This window comes from Urocampus carinirostris, chromosome 7, assembly GCF_059441175.1.
Source record: "Urocampus carinirostris isolate Australia breed hairy pipefish chromosome 7, RoL_Ucar_1.0, whole genome shotgun sequence".
Lineage (NCBI taxonomy): Eukaryota > Metazoa > Chordata > Actinopteri > Syngnathiformes > Syngnathidae > Urocampus > Urocampus carinirostris.
Genome location: NC_142355.1, coordinates 4646905 through 4668122, shown reverse-complemented (window position 1 = coordinate 4668122; position 21218 = coordinate 4646905). Strand labels below are relative to the sequence as shown.

The window sequence follows — 21218 nt, the reverse complement described above, 5'->3', positions numbered from 1 at the left end:
AATGATTTCAGTGATCGAACAAATCGGTTATCGAACAGGGTTCTGGAACGGATTATGGTCAAGAACCGAGGTTCCAATGTACATATTTGTTTCTGCCTCCCATCCTGAAAGTCTTTTATTTTTTTTTTTATGTTAAAGTCTTTATTCCATGTTTACCTTGGAGTGCTATGGTCAATCTCGTTGCATACAATATTGAACAACGTTGATATCAACAGGGTTGGGTAGGGTTACTTTAACTGGATTACTTTCAATTACTTTTGGATGACTCCAATACCAAATATGCCAATAAAAGACAAAAGAAACTAAATATGAATAAAATGATGACTCACAACACGTGGTAAGCTGTCTCTCCTGGCTTTGATCTCCGGAAAAACTAACATAAAATGCCACAGAAAGAAAATGAAAATAAATCCAAACAGCTTGCCAACATCCTTTTTGCCGTTCCATGTATTCCGATACTCCCCAAGCCTGCACAAAATTTAGTCATTTTATTCATATTTAGTTTATTTCGCCTTTTATTAGCATATTTGGTATTGGAGTCATCCAAAAGTAATTGAAAGTAATCAAGTTAAAGTAACCCTACCCAACCCTGGATATTAAAGACAATATAGACAGTTCATCATTGTACAAATGTTAGTGAGGAGAAGGGGAGTCGCCTCTATGTGACGTCACTACACCCCGCCCACTACTCTGAAATGTACATATCGTGTGGTCCGCGGCTGAGTGTGCGTATGGGGCGTATGGGTTGGCAGTTTCCAAAAGAAGAATACAAACCTCAAAGCTAAGCTAAGCCGTTATCAAGAGATGCGGTTCTTTTGACTTTTTCCACTACTTTTTTTGTGCGGAATCAGGGAGAAAGAAGTCGTGTCGACGTTTGACTTTGTGGTAAGTGTTGTTCCGGGCACGTCTGGGTCTCGTGCAGTCCTGAGGTTGCGTTCATGTGCATTCTGTAACAAAAGCATTCGGGAGGGTGTTGTAAAACCGCTGGTTCTCCGTGTTTTTTGTTTTGGGTGTGTGTGTGATGGACGCTCTGTGTTCCGTTCGCATAGCGTGAACACCAAAGATGAAGAGAGGAAATTTGGTAGATTTTGAAAATACAAACTCTTTTGTTCTCCTTGTGTTCAGGCGCGACAGTCAGCCAACGGGACGGGGGTAGAACGTAAACGTTTTGTATAGTTAACACTTTCCAATTTATGCTTCAGTTTTCAACTTTTAGGTTTTTTTGTGTGACACTAGATGCACGGTGATCGTTTGGTTGACGTTCAAGAATATTTTATTGTAGCGTGCCTTTATTGCGTTGAATGTTTCGTGCATCAAACAATGACACGTGCAGCGGTTGCCCATGATGTCTTGACAGGTAACTGAGAATGAATTGATAAATATAGCTATTAAGACTGCCTTTCAAGGTAAGTCATGACGTAAATTGGAATTTGTGCTGTCAACAGTCACCCACTGTTGTGCAATTGTTCTGTATGTTGCAACAGGTTTGTTAAAGCGTGTGTAAATCCGTGCTGGGGTCAATCTTTAACCCAAATTCTATAAACCTCAAATTTCATGAAAAAAAATGAGAGGTGCAGGAGTTGGCGAAAGAGCAACATTCCCCAACTTTGTGGTTGGAGGACCATGTGTGACAGCAGTAGCCAGGGTGACAGCCGGTGTCCTGTCCTATGCTGAAGTTACTGGCTCTTTTCCTTGGAATGGTGGACAGATGCACTAGTCAAGTCATTTTTATTTGTATAGCCCTTAATTACAAAGTCTCAAAGGGCTTCACAGGTTATTACACAGACTATTTTTTTCAGACTATTATTACACCATCCCCTGATCTGGAACTAACATGAGGGCAAGGAAAAACCTCAACATTAGGAAAATGAGGAAACCTTGAGAAGGGACCGCACATGTGGCATCCCCCTTTCAGGATTACCAGACAGCAAAGGATGTTGCAATCACAAATAATACAGAGATATTGTCCATGAAAGGTATTGGTTAACATATGCTAGAGTAGAAAAGTGTGTTTTAAGCTTAGATTTAAACATTTCCACTGAGGTTGAAGATTGAATCTCAGGGGGGAGAGCACTCCTAAGCACCAGTGCCCGGATGGAGAACGCTCTCGAACCAGCGGAACACTTCTTGGCTCTTGGGATCACCAGAAGACCGGCGCTCTCAGTACAAAGGCTTCGGACCGGAACATAGGGGGAAATCAGATCTGAAAGATATGAGGGAGCAAGTCAGTGTCTGATTTTGTATAATACTAAGAGAACCTTGAAATCACATCTTAGGCTAACAGGGAGCCAATGCAGGTTGGCCAAAATCGGCGTGATGTGATCGGACTTTTTTGTCCTAGTTAAAAGCCTCGCTGCAGCATTTTGTACCAGCTGAAGACTCTTGATTCTGGACTTCGGGAGACCGGAGAGTAGTGCATTACAGTAATCGAGACGGGAGCTGTCCTAACAGGCACCAAATTGAAGGCACCCTTACATGTGTTACTCATTTGCAGTGGCGTTTGCGAAAGGATTTACATCTGTTTTCTGATCTTTGAACCCTCCCTCCTTTGTTCCCGTCTCTTGTTTCCCGCAAGTGTGGATGCTGTCGGGGCATTTTTTGTTGCAAACATTATAAATGGAATGCTCCTTACAGTATGGGTGCTCGAAGGAATTTCGGAGTGAATGAAATTCAGAAAGTTTCTATTCTCGACGGTCCTACATGTCCATTAGTGGTTCTGGGTCATCTCTCGGGGTGTATCATTACCAAGTTTCTGTGTGTGTTTTGACCTTGAAAACCCAAGTATTTGGGTAAGGATTTGGGTGTGTAGTCACGTTGATCGTATAATACAGTATGAAAACCGTGCTGTTTGTTTAAACATGTGTGAGTCAGCAGAATACAATGATCCTTTAGACTTCCAGTACTAGTTGAAATTGTTGAGTTGACTGTTCAGGCCTTGCTGTTGGTGCGTTTCAACAAATGCCACGCTAAATCTTTGAAAGTAAAGTCACTTGCTGCATTCAAGCACTCCGCTGCAAAGGTTTTTGCCTTCAAGACATGGCTGTTTTGCATATTTTATTGCAGTTTCCGCCATTTCCTAGGCTTATAGCTTTTTGTGTAGGACAGTGATCCCCAACCTTTTCTCTACCTCGGCCCGATTTAATGTCACATAATATTCCCGGAGCCCGAGTAATAACAGTAATGATAATAATCCTTAAATTGAGACGGACACTCTTTATAAGCAGGTCGGCGCCTTGCATTACTGCATGGCCGCTATTGGTGTGTGAGTTGTGTGTGAATGGGTGAGTGTGAAGCACATTGTAAATTGCTTTGCGAGGTCATTGACTTGAAAAGCACTATATAAATGCAGACCAATTACCATTTATGTTTTAGAACAAAATTCAACAAAACCTCTAAACTAGCTCTACAAACAAAAGCTTACTCTTCAGCACATTTTATTTTAATGCGTGACATTTGATGATTTGATCAAATCTATGAAATCATAATTTTACCAGAGACTGTGTTCCACATCAATAATATACCACTTAAAATTAGTCTCACGTCCTCACTTATTAAGAGTGGTGGAACAAATTTTGACCGTCATGCATGTCCCAAATAATGGTTTCAAAACATGCAAGCAAAGTTCTTTTGTAAAAATGTTAAAAAATAATGCAAACGATAAGGTTTTTGTCATATTTACCTCCAGTGCAGACTGCACTGAGCTAGGGAACGAAGGGAATGCCTTGCGCTGTGTTCAGAGATCCGCCCACCTTTACGGCTCACCCAATCTCTGAGTGGTTTACAGTTCTTTTTGTGGGCTTTAATGATAAAGTATCTCAACAGTGAACATACATAGTTTAATGAGCTTCCATTTAAACATTTCTTAATTACCTACCACCAAAACGGGGTACGTTTATGTGAAACCCTGACTGTGAACTGTAGTTGAAAAGCACTATTTAGATATTGGACTTCAGTGTTGCAATGGCTTTGGTTGTACCAAAATTGGCATCCATCACCTGACTTTGGAATGCCTCAGAGAAATGTGCTTCAGTCAAATTTCATCTCTAAGCCATATGTACTCATAAAAAGGGCTGTATATGGTTCGCGAGCCATAGGTAGAGTGGCTAGGATTTGGCACTCACCGGTCCGAGTTTAATTCCCTTTGCATCTAATATTGTGCTATATTTTTAACGGATAATAATTGCTCAAATATGGTTATATACTGCTATAAAACTTTGTGTTTAGTACGCACACAATCTTTCTGTTATTTTTTGTGTTAAAAATGCGTGTTTTATGCATCCATTATCTGCACCGCTTATCCTCAGTAGGGACGCGGGGGCGCTGGAGCCCATCCCAGCTATCATCGGGCAGTGGGCAGGGTACTCCCTGAACTGGTTGCCAGCCAATCGCAGGACACACAGAGACAGACAACTCACTCTCTCATTCAAACCCAGGGACAATTTGGATCGGCCAATTCACCTAACATGCATGTTTTTGGAAGGTGGGAGGAAACCAGAGTGCCCGGAGGAAACCCACGCAAGCACAGGAAGAACATGCAAACTCCACACAAGAGGTTCGGTGTTATATACAGTATAATCAAAATATAACTTTTTTTCGCAAAACTTTAATTTCTTTCTGTGCGGCCCTGTAACTAATGATCCTTGGCCCATTACTGGTCCACAGGCCGGTAGTTGGTGACTTTGTGCATGCAACCATTTTTTTACTATGAAGATATTGTAAGAAAACAATTCTACAACCGAACAAATACCTTTTGATATGTTTCATCCCGTATTTATACTTTGAAAAAATAAGATATTGAAGATAGTATTTGCAGATGGGGTAACAACTGTTTGCAAAAGAGGACCCAGTGTGTTATTTTTACAGTTAAAGATTACCAGTTGCGTCAAACATCCAAACGAGGCTAACCGTACTTAAACCCTATAAAGTTGTTTTCTCAAAGGTTCACCAGACTAATGCTCAAAAGTAACAATAAAGCACACTTGTCGTTGCAGTTACCATGTATCTATTTAAAACGACTACATGGTTCTAAAGCACATTTAACATTGAAAATAAATCTCCACCTCATGACGAAATATTGATTTTTGTCATCTGCTGTGCAACAAGTCCTTGGTGGCCGGTGCTTTTTACCATAAGCCAGTTGGGATGGGTTTCGGGTGACCTGTTCCTCCAAGCCACATAAATAACAATATTCGGGTAAAAACGTACCGTATTTTCCGCACTATAAGGCCCACCTAAAAGCCTTTATTTTTTTCAAAAGCTGACCATGCGCCTTATAATACAGTGCGCCTTATTTATGGATCAATATTAAGTCGCAAAGTCTTCCAACTAACTTGCAGCCGCCAACTCGATTTTCCCCCGAACGCCAAGTAGTCCGCGGTGTATGCTGGGATTTATTTACCGGCGTTTCATTGGCTAACCAATGTGTCAATCATCATTTGAATCGATCACTATTGGCTAAAGTTATTCGGAGGTCAAGAGGCGGATCTTTTTTTATCATTTACAGGCTGGCATTGGCCTGAACGGCAAAACAAAGCCTGCAATTGGCCGAAAAAGATGAATGCGTATAGCACGTGGCTGACGGAATACAGAAAGCATTTTTTTCTATTCTGTATTTGTAAATATTTTATTCTCCTAGATTTACTACCCTCACGGATATAAGAGGACATTGGCTGCACATTATTATGAACACAACGACTTCGGTGAGCTACTCCGGCTATATATTATCCCTGTATCTTGTTTCAGACTGAACTCGATGTTTCTGTGATAAGCGGTGCAGATAATGGATGGAATGGAGTGTCTATTTTTAAATTAAACTCAATTCCAAGTGTTTATTGTCATATGCACAGTAAAGTTGCGAGCGAAAAAGAAAATAGAAACTAAGGAATTGTTGGCATTTCTTGAATCCCAAGACTTTGACCTTCCGAATGATGGAACGATGCATTTGAGTGACATCGTACGGACACCGCATCCGCACGTGTTCTCGACACGTATTTGCGTCTTTGCAAGCTTTCGGAATGTTAAGGGGGTAATAAGTTTGACTGAACTATCTGACTGTTTTGTCGACGTTCCCATTGTAGCGCCTCATAATCTGGTACACCTTATGTATGGAAAATATAGGACCAAAAACTATTTTTCCGGGGTGCGCCCTATAACCCGGTGCGCCGTATAGTGCGGAAAATACGGTACTCTATAGTATTCCCTTTCAAAATGAAATGTCCATCCTTTTAAATTATAAATAATTAAATTAATGAATTTTTGGAAGTCCATCAATTACTAATTTACCATTAATGAGAATAACCAATTTGTTTGAAAATGTCATCGCTAGCTTGTGTGAAAGTGGTCTTCCTATTAAGTAAATTTGAAATCAAAGACCGACATGGCCTACTTTGCCAAAAATGAATGTTTTATGTTGTCTCGAGTGATTAAGAACAGATGTGCTTTTTATTTTGGTCGTTTAGTGCCATAGAGTATACTGTATCGGATTAACATTATGCTGCATGCTTTTATTAATATCTTCTGATGTTTTTGTGTTTTGGCCTTCTGCTGTCTTTATGAGCTGTTGATCCTATGAATGAACTATTTGGAATCCAAGGTACATGTGGCTGGCTCAATAGGACAAAAGCTCAGTTTACATCGACCTCCGGGCTTTAGATTATAATATCACGATTCAGGTATTGACTTTCCAGTGCGGTTGTGCCATGTAGAAGCCAGTCATGCAGTCTGTATATTTGCACGGCACGTATGTTGATTTACTCATAAATGAGATAAGATAAACATTCAATATTCAAACAAAGGCACAGACCTATGAGACACTTCATACAAAGAACCCTATTGATTGGGCTTTGCAATCACAAGCCTTCAATCATGATATTGGTCCATTAGCGTGCGTAGCAAGTTTTTAGAAGCCCTTGAGGACTGATGTCACTGGCCAAGCTCCGTCAAGTCATTTTTATTTGTATAGCCCTTAATCTCAAAGAGTCTCAAAGGGCTTCACAGGTTATTACACATAAGCAGTTTAGGTTATTCATATGCTATAGAGTAGAAAAGAGTTTTAAGCTTAGATTTAAACATTTCCACTGAGGTTGCAGATCGGATCTCGGGGAAGAGCATTCCACGACACCGGTGCTCGGATGGAAAATGCTCTCGAACCTGCGGAACACTTCTTGGCTCTTGGGATCACCAGAAGACCGACGTTCTCAGAACGAAGGCTTCTGGTCGGAACATAGGGGGAAATCAGATCTGAAAGATATGAGGGGGAAAGTCCATGTATGATTTTGTATACTAATAAGAGAACTTTGAAATCACATCTTAGGCTAACAGGGAGCCAATGCAGGTTAGCCAAAATTGGGGTGATGTGATCGGACATTTTGTCCTAGTTGAAAGCCTCGCTGCTGCATTTTGTACCAGCTGAAGACTCTTGAGTCTGGTCAACGGAATACCGGAGATTAGTGCATTACAGTCATCGAGACGGGAGGTAACAAACGCGTGAATTATAATCTCCGCATCCGACTGAGACAGTATAGGACGAATTTTAGCAATGTTACGAAGATGGAAGAAAGCGGTTCTAGTAATTTTCTGTGTGACGTGGCATTTGTCAATGTTTACAGCAGTTTTAGAGAATAAGTCGCGGCATTTAGATGGACCAATAACTAACATTTCGGTCTTTTAAAGTAAAAGATGATTGAGCGTTTTTCCTTCTGCAGATTTGATTAAACTGTTAGTTATCTGGTATCAAGATTTACTGTATATTTCTTGTTCAAACACAGCCTTCTTGCAGCCCAAAGTCGCATTCAGTATAGTGTTCACCTGTACAAGATTGTTGCGCAATCGTCAAGTTTGCTAAGTTAAACATTCACATCATGGCATTTTCAACATCATGGATCAAGGAGAACAATGAGTGCATGCGCTCTCGTATGGATTGTTGGGGATCACCCGGTTGCCCAAGGTAACAGTTGTTTTTGGTTTTTCCCAGCCAGCATGTAAACAAAGGAGAACCTCCCAAATCCTCCGCTGTGTGCGCTGGTGCAGCCAATGAGATGGTAGATCCCCGCCGGGCTTAGCCAGTACAAATCCAGGAGGGAGGCGGGACGCCCCCTACCAGTTTATAGGAGGGGGAAACACTCTAGTAGTGCACAAAGGTTTCAATGTGGAAGTGGAGCAGATTAACAAAGACTTGTTTTTTTCCCATCAAACCCAAGTTGACAGTGCACAGCCGGATGCAACTTGATTCATGCTTTTGGGGTACAGCGGGAACTTGGGTAGCCATTACAATTTGCTCAGATTTCCACCCATGGAACTGTATTTAATCCCCTTGTAAAACCTTTTAGAGGCTGCAGAGTTAACCACCGTGTAAGGCTAAAGTAGGGCTATGCGTTATGGCCTTTTGAAGTCCCTGTGAAACTAAAAACGATGTCTTCTAAATTCGTCTCAGTGTAAAGAACAGTTTCATAGAGATTAATCTAACTGATTAACATGTGAGTAAACAAACTCCATTAAAACTACAGTGGAACCTCGGTTCTCAACCATAATCCGTTCCAGAACCCTGTTCGAAAACCGATTTGTTCGATCACCGAAATCATTTTTCCCATTAAAAATAATGTAAATCTTTTAATCCGTTCCAACACCCTGAATGTTTACCTTGAATGTTTAACGTAAACATAAAGCTAACTCGGGCTAATCGTACTTCCGCGTTATCGTAATCTTCCGTACGAAAGATTACGCTAACATGAACGTGTAAAAATAAAAAAATCAGGTCGTCTGCAAGTCATTTAGCACCCGGGCCTCCACAACAAGTGGTGAGCGGTTCATTGGAATGGGGGCTCCGTTCCAACACCCTCAATGTTGGGCTCCGTTCCAACACCCTGAATGTTTAACGTAAACTTAAAGCTAACCCAGGCTAATCGTATGTTCGCATTATCGTAATCTTATGAATAGGATTTCTTACCTTTGTGGTGGTCAGCAGACCTCCTTCATATTTTGCTATTATTTCTTTCTGAAATGCAATAGTTGTACGCATTACTTTTCTTTTTTCACCTGTAGCAACTTTGCGCTTGCACTGACTTTCTCCGGAGGCATAATAAGGGGCTAAAACACCCGTACGCCGCTCAGCATCGCACTCTAGCGTACGCACTCATGCATTACCGGCGTTCGAACTCCGATTTTTTTGACCGAACAGCGAAGCAAGAATTTCTAAATTTTTGGTCGGACACCGATTTGTTCGAACGGAGAGGCGTTCGAAAACCGAGGTTCCACTGTATCTCTGAATATATTTCATGATGCATCCGAACTTGAAGCGTCTGTTACGATTTCATAGTAGCGTCCTTGAAGTTAATGTAAGAGGTCAAACACAGTAGTTACTTCTCCAGGAAAGAAACATTTTGAGCATTTTTTATAATCTGACTGTAGCGTTTGCCAGAAGGAAATGTATGAGACAAAATCAAAACAGGATGAGCACAGTCCTTGATGACTATTGAGGCAGAGGGAGTTGACTATTTACAGAAGTTAAATGATCCTCTATGCAGTGTTAATTTTATCTCTGAAAAGTGATGGGTCCCGGGGACTCGCATGCTCAAAAATCTATGGGTTTCAACAGAGATCTATGGGTCCCCAAAATTTTTTGTTATCAAAATTGTAAATTGGCGACAAATATATAATATAAATCTATATATTCATTCAGGTTCAATCATCACAGTTAATTTGTAATACAAAGCAGTTATCACTATAATCAGATTTTTCAGTTTATATAATCTTCGTGGTTTGCTGTCCAGCCACAGTTGTAATGCCTTCTCAAGGTCCAATCCATTATCATCATCCTCATAGCGTTACCAGGAATATAATTTAGTCCATTTTGTCAGAAAAGTCCTTTCCTTGCTAGAAGTATTCTTTTGTTTATTTTCTTACGTCGAATCGTTCGCTTCAACACATGTGTTTTCCTTGCCTCCACGATCTTCCGAAGAATTTCTCCGCCGTTTTTTCGTGCCGCAATTATTGCCGTTGTTATCACTTTCTGCATTATGTTTCGACTTATTACTGACACTGAAGAATTTACCAATTTTGCGTTGATTTTCACCTTCCCTCGGCGACAACCACCACAACAATGACGTAATCTCGTAGCAACGAGATCTCGTTTGCCGAGATCGGCGTGCAGACGAAAACTCGAACCGCGAGACCAAAACAACAATGGCGGATCTGCCTGACGAAAAGTTTGGAGTGCGGTAAATCTTTGTTAAAAATAAAAGTAATCGGGTAATAATGACAATTTTGTGTTGAAAAAGTTGCGTCCCGGGGACGCACGTTGATTGGACACTATGCGTCCCCAGCAAAATTGATGCGTCCAGGACGCAGGGACACGGGCAAACGAGAACACCGTCTATGGTCCTAAAGAACTGCAGTCTTGTTTGTTGTTGATGTGTCCTTCCTCCTTCCATATACTGCATCTATATCTAACTTCGGCAGAGCTTGCTCATGAGTTGCAGCAGTGTTGGAGGGCATAGACATTGAAAATAATCAGCACCGTGGCTCTCAACCACCAGGATTTCAATGGTCTCTATCCGTCAGCTTCAATGGAGTTTTGTATAATGCGTTTCAGAGGAAACTCAAAGCAATGCATTATAGGATAATTACAGACGACTATATGTGCGCACATGTGAGCCACCTGTTTCCAGCAGACCTCAATGCGTGCATGTTAGAAGGAACATGTGTCACTCTCAGCTGTGAGGCAGAAGAGAAGTATGGTATAGAGACATTTGTATTGACAGGTGTCTCCTCTGACCCCCCTACCTCTACTCTGGTCATGTGTTGAAAATTTGCCCTGCGTAAGCATTCGGACGTGAACCTTTTGAGAGAAAGTGCGTGCCTGTTGCTTGTAGGTGCTCCTGTCAGTCAGGAGCAGCCATGGACGTGACTGTATACGCGTATAGTTTTGTGACAATCACTTAGCAGGTTCATCACATTCCTACAGCGTGAGTTGCCGCGTCATCCCCGCTTTTTAAATCGGACCATTCATTTTGTAAGCTGCTTCAGGCTCTCTGTGCGGGTTGTGTACGTGATGTTCACGAGTGTGGAAAAAAAAACTCTGGCAGGCTGGAGCATGAGCCAACAGGACTAATTTGGATCATAGCTGGATGGTAGTTCTTTAAGCCATATGTACTCATAAAAAGGTCTATATATGGCTCGTGAGCCATAAGTTCCCGGTTGGTCTAGTGGCTAGGTTTGGCACCGCTGCGATCCAAATTCCCCCTTGTGTAATTCTTTGCTTGACTTTATATCCGAGAACAATATTTTTGAATCCATGCAATCAGGATTCAGGGCTAAGCACTCTACTGAGACAGCCCTGATTAAGGTAACCAATGATCTTCTACTGGCAATTGACTTCGGCGCTTCATCACTCTTGCTGCTGCTGGAGCTTAGTGCTGTCTTTGACAATATGGACCATAATATCTTACTAGAACAGTTGGGAAAATGGATTGGTCTCTCAGGAACAGTCGTCTTATGTTTTAGATCCTACCTCACAGATAGGACGCACTGTGTTAAATATGGTGAAATGACATCTGAGCCCTTTAGTGTTACCTGTGGTGTTCCGCAGGGTTCAGTACTTGGCCCCCCTTCCATTAGTTTATATTATTCGCAAGTATAATATCAGTTTCCATTGCTAAGCAGATGACACTCAACTATATCTTCTGATGGAGGAATCTGCCACACTAAACTGGAAATTTGGAGGCCTGCCTGACTGAGATAAAAGAATGGATGTCACTCAACTTCATGCGGCTTAACTCTGAAAAGACCGAAATGTTAGTTATTGGTCCATCTAAATGCTGTGACTTGTTCTCAAAAACTGCTCTGAACATTGACAAATGTAATATCGCCCAGTGTGACTCAGTCAAAAAATTAGGTGTTATTTCTGACCCTGATCAGTCCTTTCAAACACACGTAAAGAATATTACTAGAACAGCTTTTTTCCATCTTCGAAACTAAAATTCGCCCTAAAATTCACCCTATCATGTCTCAGTCAGATGCGGTGATTATAATTCACGCGTTTGTTACTTCCCGTCTCGATTACTGTAATGCACTACTCTCCGCTCTCACGAAGTCCAAAATCCGTATTGTGGTTTACTTATCGCAGTTTTGCTACTCCGCGGACTTTCATCATGCAATATTGTGTTCTGCATTTGATTGGCTAAAACAGAGGAAGATGCTTTCTATAGCCAACTAAGTTGGACTTTTTGACTCGCTAAACTTGCTTTAGAGCCACATGCGGGTCTTTGGTGCTTTGTAGTGGCTCCCTGGCGATTTTTGTAGAACATAACCAAAAACTATATCCAGTTTTCCATAACATCCAAAAGATGGCAACAAAGTATCATGTAAACGTGATTGTTTCCTTAATCCAGACAGTTGGGCAAAAAACCCAGGATTATTTTTAAAATTATAGTTGGACAGCACAGAAGTTTTTTGTTAATAAACGCACTGTATTTTTTTTTTTTTTTTTTTAGTGAATAAACACTATTTTGGAACGTCACCCCTCCAAAAAATGTGAGATTACTGCCCTAGAACCTTTTTAGGGGTGACAATAATGCAACAACCACTAGTTTTCACTTGGTGTAAGATCAGGCGATGGTGTAATTGTAATCCTGTGCAGTCCTTTGAGACGATTTTGTGATGAAGGGCTATACAAATAAATGTGACTTGACTTGAATGTGACTGTAGAACAAACATTTATTCAAATAACTCATTAGGAACCAATTTTCAAGTTCATTTTCTAACTATACTCTGATGATAGTTCGTCTTGTACCTCTACATTCCCAAACAATGCCCAAACACAGGGTAGTACCTCGGTTTTCGAACGCCTCTCAGTTCGAACAAATCGGAGTCCGACCAAAAATTTCGAGAAATTCTTGCTTCGCTGTTTGGTCAAAAAATCGGAGTTCGAACGCCGGTAATGCTTGAGTGCGTACGCTAAGGTGCGATGCTGAGCGGCGTACAGGTGTTTTAGCCCATTATTATGCCTCCGAAGAAAGTCAGTGCAAGCAGCAAAGTTGCTACGGGTGAAAAAAGAAAAGTAGTGCGTACAACTATTGCATTTAAGAAATAAATAATAGCCAAATATGAAGGAGGTGTGCGAGCGCCTTCCGCTGACCACCACAAAGGTAAGAAATCCTATTCATAAGATTACGATAACGCAAACGTACGATTAGCCTGGGTTAGCTTTAAGTTTACGTTAAACATTCAGGGTGTTGGAACGGAGCCCAACATAGAGGGTGTTGTAACGGAGCCCCCTTTCCAATGAACCGCTCACCACTTGTTGTGGAGACCCAGGTGCTAAATGACTTGTAAACGACCTGATTTTTTTATTTTTACACGTTCATGTTAGCGTAATCTTTCGTACGGAAGATTACGATAACGCAAACGTACGATTATCCTGGGTTAGCATATGTTTACGTTGAACATTCAGGTAAACATTCAGGGTGTTGGAACGGAGCCCAACTTTCAGGGTGTTGGAACGGAGCCCCCCATCCAATGAACCGCTCACCACTTGTTGCTAAAGACTTGTAAACAACCTGATTTTTTTATCTTTACACGTTCATGTTAGCGTAATCTTTCGTACGGAAGATTACGATAACGCAAACGTACGATTATCCTGGGTTAGCATATGTTTACGTTGAACATTCAGGTAAACATTCAGGGTTTTGGAACGAAGCCCAACATTGAGGGTGTTGGAACGGAGCCCCCTTTCCAATGAACCGCTCAGCACTTGTTGTGGAGACCCGGGTGCTAAATGACTTGTAAACGACCTGATTTTTTCATTTTTACACGTTCATGTTAGCGTTATCTTTCGTACGGAAGAATACGATAATGCGGACCTACGATTAGCCTGGTTTAGCTTTATGATTACGTTAAACGTTCAAGGTAAACGTTCAGGGTGTTGGAACGGATTAAAACGATTTACATTATTTTTAATGGGAAAAATGATTTCAAATCGGTTTTCGAACAGGGTTCTGGAACAGATTATGGTCGAGAACCGAGGTTCCACTCTATACAATATTTGGCAATTTCAATTCAACCCAACGCACATTGATGATCTATGAATTGTAGACAAGCACAGCTGCTTGAAGACTCATCCGAGGCAGGAATTAAGAAACATATAGCAAATACCAGTTGACAGAAAACTACATTAGAATTCACCGCTGCATTTCTATTTGTTTTGCTCCACACATCTTCAAGGTGATGATCATATGATGTGTCACACAGCACCAGAAGCAGTATTTTAAAAAAAAAATCTGATTACAGTAAAGCATGTTTCTTTTTTTCCTCGATTACTCAGCAGACCACAGCTATGATTCATTCTGGCCAAGATACAACTCCCAAAAATACAATCCTTGTGCCCCATGGTAAGCCTAAAAACGACCACTAGATTGGCCAGTGCCATGAGGTGCAAAAGATTATTTTAATATCACATACCAAGTTTACAAGCCTTGCCTTCTCAGCCCCTATCCTGGCCTTGTGTGCTCGCTTGGTGTCTCATCTTTATGTTTTATGACCTTGGTTGTAAATTCCCATAACCTAGTGTCTCCCTGGTGACATCACACTATGGGAGAAGAGGGGGCTGTCCCATCGGGGTCTCACTGCACAGGAAGTGCAACGTGATCAAAACAAACTACTCTTTCACCGTCTACTCAGCACAATAGGTTAAGTTAGCACAATAAAAATTGTTAAGATCTTAACAGCACATTCAAAAGATTCAGATTCAGATATACTTTATTGTCATTCTAGTACACGCGTATACGGAACGAAATGTCGATACATCTGACCCGCACAGTTTTCTTGAATGTACAGATATAAATAAATGTTGTACTGAGTTGGATAGATTAGTACTTCAATACTCTATCTGGTGAAAGGATAGTGAGATTGTGGACGCGTTAGTAAGGATGGACTGGGCACCCGTATGATGCGGCAGGGGTAAACCAGTGAAAACTGTTGGGCCCTGCTGTTGAACAAAAGAGTGTGAAGTATTAATAATATGCTAAATAATTTTAGCTATGTATAGTATTATGCAGTAGTGCAAAGAGTGCAAGAGGAGCAGCTAACCAGATGTGCAAAATGGGCAGTCAGGTAAACAAGTCAATATACAATAACAATAACACTGGAGTACGATGCAGAGAACAGATGTGCAAAGGATTGGCTAGGTATAAGAGAACTGACATTCCCCGTATTTCAACAAGCTAATGCCTGTAACGAAGGTCTTGAATGTCGACAACCTATACGAGTTCACCTAAATCAACTTTGGTTGTAAACATATTGATTTAAATCCAATGGTCTTTGTTTTGGTTGTGCTAATCAATAGAATTACCTATTCTAAAAATAATTTTCTAGCATTTTTTGCCTTGCATTGCCTTTCGACGACTTCTCGAAAGTGTCGTCAAGTCATGTTTATTTGTATAGCTCTAAATCACAAGAAGTCTGAAAGGGTTGTACAAACTACAGACCAATACAGACTATTATTACACCATCCCGTTCTAATTTTGACTGTAATTTGTCATATATTCTATCGTCTATTAGTAAAAACTGAGTATGCATGTTCTCCCTGTGTGGGCAATACGGTTTTCGCTCACATTCCAGAAACGCGCATGTCGAGTTAATTTTCAAGTCCAAATTGTCCCTAGGTGTGAATGAATGAGTGTCTGTCTGTCTCTCTGTGCAATGCGATTAGCTGGCATCCAGTTCAGGGTGTCCCCTGCCCATGGGCTCCTGCACCTTCGCAACCCTACTCAGGATAAGCGGTGCAGATATTGGATGAATGAGTCTTACCTAAAAGGAGCAGACATGATTGTCTGCCATCTTGCTGCTACGGGTACCCAGAAAAACCAAAAACCTCATGAAAGATTGAGGAAAATGTATTAAACCAAATTAATGCTCTTTCGTTGCTTTGTAATTATCCTTGTGCTTTGTATCACTTGTTTTTTAGTCACGCTACACAATAAAGCGACATCTGATGGTCGATTAGCACAAACCGTCTCTTTGGGTTATACAGTGGAACTTCGGTTCTCGACCATAATCTGTTCCAGAACCCTGTTCGAAAACCGATTTGTTCAATCACCGAAATCGTTTTTCCCATTAAAAGTAATCATTTTAATCCGCTCCAACACCCTGAAGGTTTACCATGAACGTAAACATGAAGCTAACCCAGGCTAATCGTACGTTCGGGTTAGCGTAATCTTCCGTACGAAAGATTACGCTAACATGAACGTGTAAAAATAAAAAAAGGATAAAGAAAAGAATAATGAATAGGATTTCTTACCTTTGTGGTGGACGGTGGGGATAGAAAAATCATCAAAAGTTTTTCAACCTCTTCCGAAACTTACGGCAGTTGCTTGCTAACTTCCTTAGCCGCATCACTCGATTTCACAGCCTCCTTTTTCTTTAGTATCGTACTGATCGCAGATTTAGCCATGCTGTATTCACTAGCAAGATCAGACACTCGCCCACCTCCTTCATATATAGCTATTATGTCTTTCTTAAAGGCAATAGTTGTACTAACAACTTGTCTTTTTTCACCTGTCCTGCTCGCACCGACCTTCTTCGGAGGCATAATTAGGGGCTAAAACACCCGTACGCCGCTCAGCATCGCACCCTAGCGTACCGGCGTTCGAACTCCGAACTTTTGACCGAACAGCGAAGCAAGAATTTCTCTAAATTTTTGGTCGAACACCAATTTGTTCGAACTGAGAGGCTTTCGAAAACCGAGGTTCCACTGTACTTTTAAATAAAATATTGAAAATAAATGAACCGGAGAGGATAAAATAAAGCCACAACTTTTTCTTAAAGTCAGCTGTTTTTGTTTTGTATGTCGCGCTCACTTTTAAAAACTGAATTTTATTATTAATGTCCATCCCTGCTTCACTGGATGTTTTTTCCTTATCTCATTAGCTAAATCTGTGTTTACACACATTAGCACTAGTTTATTTCCTGAATGCGAGCGAAGTGCCATTGTTTGTGACTTTCTCCAAGTAGGGCCTTTTGTGATTTATCTACGTAGTCAAAGTGCTGAGCGTATACTCGCTTACAGCCGGTACGTGGCCTGCACAGGAAGTGAACTCCTTCTTACTGCGAGCACTCACTCCACACACAATTCTTTTCGTTACGCTTTCTCTCTCGCTCACGTGCAATCAAGCTCTTATCTTCCCCGTTCGCCTTTACAGCTGTCTGTTATTAGCCTTTCTATTTATCCGTCTGCTTTAATTAGGGCCTCTCCAGTTTACGGCTAAATGGCGGTTTCATTAACAGACAAGCGGCTGGGCGCGTACAGGATTTGTCCGAGCTGTAACTTGTGCATGGTTGCATGTACACAAGAGCAAGAAACGAGGGTTGCGGGGCTTGCTCAAGGGTATGGATGTGGCCATTTCCTCAGAGGAGTGAACTTCCCATCTGTGAGTAGATTAAACCAAGATCTGGATCTTGGGAGGGTGCGCAAGATAATTCAGATGTGACAAATTCATTATCTTTGTGACTGCCTGTTGTCAATATTTGTCCCGTTAAACAGTTTTGGGCTTTAATCCAAAGGCTGGGAATTATGGTTTCCCATTAACCTTCAAGGAAAAACACAAGCAGCAGGATGTCAGCCTGCAAACATGTGACCCTTATTTATGAAAGAAACGAACCTAGCATCAATATGACAGAATTAGTGTGGTCACTTATTATTATTATCAAAATTTTGGGCAAGGATAGTAATAGGATGGTGAAGATGACCACCGGCTGCTCGACCTCAATGTTATCTTCGAGGACATCGGTTGGCATCCTCTGACGTGTATTTTTGTTTCTATCGAATCACAGGCAGATCTGCGTATCATCGATTGCTATTATGTTACAATTTCCCTTCACTGGTGAGCAGTGCTCCATTTAAGCTGTGCACGTGCGCAAGAAAGCGCTCAAGAAAATCTAGCCAGCGCACAAAAATGAGGGCTCAAAATTACTAATTAATAAGCGACGTAGAACGAATTTAAGTAAAGTTAGTAGACTTTGTCGAGAACCGGCTTCTTCGGCTTGGCTCACTAAAAGGAACCGGCTCTTCAGGTTGTTTTTGCTTCTTTAATCCCAACATGACCAAATATTATGTAAAGTTATGCACAAAATGACTTAAAGGAATGGGGGAATAGAACAAAAAAGAAAAAAATACCAAAAAGAAAAAGTAGTGAAAAGCTGAGAAAAAAAGAAACAAAAGGAAGAGAAAAAAAGGAACAATTTAGAAAAAAGCCAGAAAAAAAGAAAAGAAAGATGTAGGAAAAAAGTAAATAGAGAACAAAAAGAAAAAAGTAACAGCTTGGAACATTTTTTAAAGGAACTGTGGACCTTTTTTCACCAATTAGAAGAAAAACACGGAAAAAAGAAGAAAAAGTTTGTGTTATATTCAAATAATTTCCAATTATATCAAGTGAATCTTGTTGCCAACATTGTACTTCCACTAAAAAATGTGATTAAGTACAGTTCTGTATCTTACAACTGACTAAATAAGCCCCCAAAAATGTTAATATTATGCGAGAAAATATGTCAGGAAATAAAAAAAATGGAGATCTTGTGAAAGAATTGTAAGAACAAGCGACGTTTGTAAGCCGTACAACCTTTGCAATAGTACATGAGTCAATTCATTCAAAAGAGAAAAATCATTTTGCATTGCCGGAAACTCAGCAAAATGTATCTTGATGTCAAGTTTTGGACATGTTTGATAATTAATTATCTTGCCACACTTGGGATTATGGTTGCTCACTGTTGTTTCAAGCGTTGCTCACCGACTTTGTGTGAACGCTCAGACCCCTGGAAAATTACAGGGAACATTGCTGGTGAGTAGTCCGTAGGATACATAGGGGGTCCCTGGAGAATATATGACACCTGTTTATATCACTTATGACTTCAGTTTTAGATGAATATTCAATATTAACGTGCAAGGCTTGTTTTATTTAGATGTATTTTTCATATATTTACTTGTAGGGAAATCCGTCAAAATGTGAGGTTTTTGATTAGAAAATGGTAAACTGTGATAACATTTGGCACAATCTCCTCCTGGCAACCATTCTTTCCTGTCGTCCATAAATTTATTTAAATTTGTTTCCTGAAACGTTCATGCATACCAGGTGAAATTGAGACGTTTGGTCTCTTGATAAGGCATTTTCTATTTAGTCCTGAGTTTGTTGATTTATCATATGTGAAACAGTTGGTGCAAAGAAGGAGTGAAGTAAGCTGTGGAAATGTGTCTGAAGCCAACTCCCTTTTCCACTTTCCGGTGACTGTCTGACCAATTTTCCTTTCAACCCCACTCTTATTTAATGCCTGAATGCTTTTCATTTAGAATCCCTATAAATGCTTTTTTCCCTTAGACCAGCTAGCAAGCTTCTTTTTGGAAGGCTTGTTGCATTTTCTGTCTTACTCTGTGTGTTGCCTGGGGATGAGTGTATGTGTGCCGGTTCCCAAGAGCAATAAACAAAAGTCTTGTAACGGGATTCCCGGAACAACAGTGAGTCTTGTCCCAAAGCAGCACAGTGGGGGAACACGAAGGCACATAAAGGTGAAAGCAAAAAATACTTAGTCTGGACACGATCAGTCCAGTGGAAAGGCCGTCTTGTAAAACCACTTAGAAAGACTTTAACAGGTTCGGAATATATTGTAAAAGAAAAAATTGCCGCAGTAACACCAGCAAAATGATGTCAAAGTGGACTTTTGGTTGAGGCAGAAGTTGAAAACATATTACATCCACTAAGTGTCGTTACAAGGGTAAAAATCTAGACATGGCCCAGATAGGAACCAAAGACAACCTTGAAACATTGCACATATTCTTTCAAAAGAAAGGGCCTTACTCTTTAGTTTTGGGTTTGAAGTGAACCCCTAAAAATCCTGCCCAGATGTGTCATGTTCTGGAGAATAAATCAATATGAGAAAAAAAACAAAACGCCTATAAACAGGGTTTTTACAGGTGCTTAAAATCCTTGAATATGCTTGAAATTTAATGTTGTGTTTTCAAGGGTTGAAAGTGCTTGTAAATGCTTGAAATTGTCGCCTTGATTCACAAAGTCTGCTTAAAAACGCTGCCGCCACTGCTCCCTGGTGGCTCCGCTTTGCAGTTGCATTTCTTCCCTCATGGTTAATGGCAGCTGGCATTAGTTAGTAGGGCATTGTCCTATGAAGCATCATCGCTTCTTAAGGATCAGGTGCATGCTACACCTAAACGTGGCAGTCTTAAATGTGTATTAGTGCAAAGATTATGTTTCAGTTCTGGACATTTATTATAGGCAATGCACCAAATAAAGGTAGTAATTCCCAGTGGTAAATTGTAATGGGAAGAACTTACTGTATTTTCATGCCCATAAGCAGTGTTCATTTTACCTCTGAAGAGTGATGGGTCCCGGGGACTCGCATGCTCAAAAATCTATGGGTCCCCAAAATTTAGTGTGCTCCATGCCCTTACAAACTGTCGTATTGTCCCTTACAAAATACAAAAAAACATTTATTTTTTTTCAAACATGTTTATTTGTGTAGTTTAACATGTTATATTGTACATATGTTTCCTCATATCATATATATTGTTAATGAACATTTTGTTGTGAGACACTGAGTTGCTCGACATGAATGAGGTTTATTATTAAATTAAATTCACCCAAGATTTTTTCATTTAATGTTACTGGAGAAAGTCAAAAAATATGGCTTTGAAATTCCTTAAAATGTAGTAAAATTTGGCAATGGAAAAGTGGACTAAAGCTGAATGAAACTATGGACAGAAACCTTTCCAAAATAAATCGAGTTTTTCACATTTTTGGTCTAAATTCTGACCTGAAAGTCAAAGGATCGCTCTAAATTTTTGACTTTCTACCAAAAGGACAAGAAGGCCAAAGGCTAATACGACTGTTAATAAATTGTTCCTTAAGCAAACATTTAACAGTGTTCGGGCTTTCTTAGTACAGTGTGATTATTTGAAGTGGTAAAGATCGAGCAATTCAAAAAGAGAGAAATTACTATCTTTTCAAGTTCTAGCGTGTCCTTAGATAGACGGAGAGATAGATAGATAGATAGAAAGATACTTTATTCATCCCTGCAGGGAAATTCACATTTCCAGCAGCATCCCTTCGCTGAGAACAATACAATAATAAAGCAAAAGGAATACAATGTACAAATACCCAATGTGACGTGCTAATACCCACTGTAGCGTGTTCTATAGAGTATTTAAATAGTGCTACATAAAA

The 21218-nt window shown here is 40.4% G+C and overlaps 1 protein-coding gene across 1 annotated transcript in view; it reads left to right on the top strand.

Annotated features, from left to right (window-relative positions):
* The first annotated feature begins 706 nt into the window (after window positions 1–706).
* Window positions 707–21218, top strand: part of LOC148362152 (protein FAM107B-like) — a 42312-nt gene continuing 21800 nt past the window's right edge. Inside the window, exon 1 of the mRNA XM_088339575.1 lies at window positions 707–885. The gene's annotated coding sequence lies outside the window, so the exon portion shown is untranslated. The remainder of the gene's footprint in view (window positions 886–21218) is intronic.